Below are 2,337 nucleotides of genomic sequence, written 5' to 3'. Positions count from 1 at the left end.
TAAAACAACACAAAACTTGACAAGGTTTGATGATCTTACGCAGTGGATATTCCGTGGTACAACAACTACGAGCATTACTAGCTACAAAATTACACTCATAAGAACAAGAAACCTCCAATTAACAGGCGATAGCTTTCTTCGCGGTTAATAGTTACATATATGCATATCTAAAGACCAAAAATCAACTACGATAAACAAGATAAGACATTTTATGAACAGAAAATCCAGGTCAAGTCTTATTCCTAAAGAAATGCCATCATATAATGAACTTTTCCTTAGAAGAGAGAAATAAACGAGTAGTAAACTGTTGTGAACAACACAAGAAGCTCATATCAACACTAGTGCTTTTCCTTGTCCTTTGGAATATCCTTCGGTGGAACCTTTGATTCCAGTTCCTTGGTGATTCTAAGAGAGAATCCATTAAGTTGTATTAAGATGCAAGACCACTAACAAAAAATATATGAAAGCAGAGTAAATTGTTTCCAAATAAACATAAAACGACATGTCACAATTCATCGATTCCTCGAGATCACACTGAAATGGTATCTTACACAATAATCAATGTCCACCGTCCAGGTTTGGCTGGACAAAATTTTGTACACCGCACCACTGTTTGATAACAAATCAATCTTGGTTTATCTTAAAAACTATGGACGCGAAGAATAGAACCAAGTAATACAATAATGAAAGTCTCTTACGAGCTGCCCTTCTATTTGAGGGCTGATTCCAAAATATAGAAACTAATGCCCTACTCCAACCAAAGAATCAAGACTAGGGTAAAACCGAAAAGCTAAGATAAAAGAGAAAAGGCATGCCTACTCGTTTAGGTAATACAGTACAGCTAAGGATTTGAAAATTAAACCCTTCAAACCCACATCAAACTAACATCTCTCACACAAGAAACCAATTTCACACCATTACTTGCTAACTTACTAAACCTTCCTCTTTTCCAACATCAAGACAAAACAATGAAAACGGTTCATGATAACATCAGAAATCTTCACCCAATCTGAATATAAAGCATGTAGCAATCTGCGGAACGTTAACTCTAATCCATGTTAAGAGTGACACTAGCACAGTACAGAACCATTTTCAAGAAACATATAGAATTCAAATGAACTGCCAAATTAAAATTTTGACAAAATTGAGCCCCAACTTGCAAACATATAAACAATTTCATAGTGAACATATTTTACAGAAAAACAAAACGACAAAAGAAGGAGAAGAGGATTACTTGGGGGATTCTTCCTCGAGCCATGTGCGAATATGTTTGACATTGCGCTTGAAGATGGTAGCTGATTGTCGCACATCACCCCTCAGCATAAGAATCACCGCGCCTACACCAGCGACTGTCAGTATGAAGTTTGTCAAAGCCATACTTCTTTCTGCTTCTTGCAAAACCTAGTTCCGCGACGATGAAATAAATTATTCCGCATTCAATCCAGTAAATGCAGTTCAAACATAAAACCAAAGTTTTAGCTAACTTAAGCAAAAGGATGGATATTCATTCGCAGAACATTGCGATTATCGCTATCTTCTCGTGTGCCATGAACACTATCTTACAAAATGATACGACTATGTAGAAAATTCGTCATATTTATTGCCGAAAAAGCTCAGGAAATAAAACCCAAGTGAGGATTAATTAAAATCAAAGTCCAGAGTTCATCGGAACATTAGTTCAATTCAAGCAACATCAAATATTCAAATCAATAATTCAAAATTTTGAAACTTAAATTAGCTTCCCAACTATTCAAACAGGGAAGCAAAAGCCTCATCTCAACTGGGTCAGTAGCCATGGCCGCTGAGTAATTAATATTATTATCTTAATACAATCTTAATCTGAATCAAATCACAAAAACGCCATAAATCAGCACTACAATGCAAAATTGGATTCAGAAAATCAATTGTGAATATAAAAACAGAAATTAAATATGATAGTGGCTGGAGATTACCGAAGAGAAGTTCGGGCGGTGAAGTGGGAAACTTGGAGCTGCTCCTGGGCGGGTGGCTTCGCGGGAAACAGAGACGGCGGTGCGTGGTGGCGGCGAAGGTGTAGAGGGATTTTCTGAGAGAGAGAGAGAGAGAGCGTCAGCAACGAAGGTTCCGGATCAAGTTAAAATATGGATTTTGGGCTGTCTTGATATTTGCATGGACTAATTTGAAGGGCCAACAAGTCGTTGGGCTGTCTTGATATTTGCATGGACTAATTTGAAGGTCCAACTGCCCTTGGTTGTGTTTTCAATCCTCTCAATTTGTTCTTGGCAACCTTTGGTTCCCACTTGAAAATGCTTATGGAGAAAGCACTTGTGCTAGTGAGCGATTTTGTAAATCAAGTGC

At 37.5% G+C, this 2,337-nt stretch overlaps 1 long non-coding RNA gene across 1 annotated transcript; it reads right to left on the bottom strand.

The window, feature by feature from the left end:
- Positions 1-2,337, bottom strand: LOC139191348 (uncharacterized). Its single transcript, XR_011575373.1, has 3 exons — positions 1,953-2,337; positions 1,235-1,401; positions 1-405 (listed from the first exon to the last, which is right to left on the bottom strand). It is a non-coding gene; the product is annotated as an uncharacterized lncRNA (long non-coding RNA).

The sequence above is a fragment of the Malus domestica genome, chromosome 14 (assembly GCF_042453785.1).
Source record: "Malus domestica chromosome 14, GDT2T_hap1".
NCBI lineage: Eukaryota > Viridiplantae > Streptophyta > Magnoliopsida > Rosales > Rosaceae > Malus > Malus domestica.
Note: the sequence above shows the minus strand (reverse complement) of the source record. Positions and strands in the feature narration are given on the sequence as shown.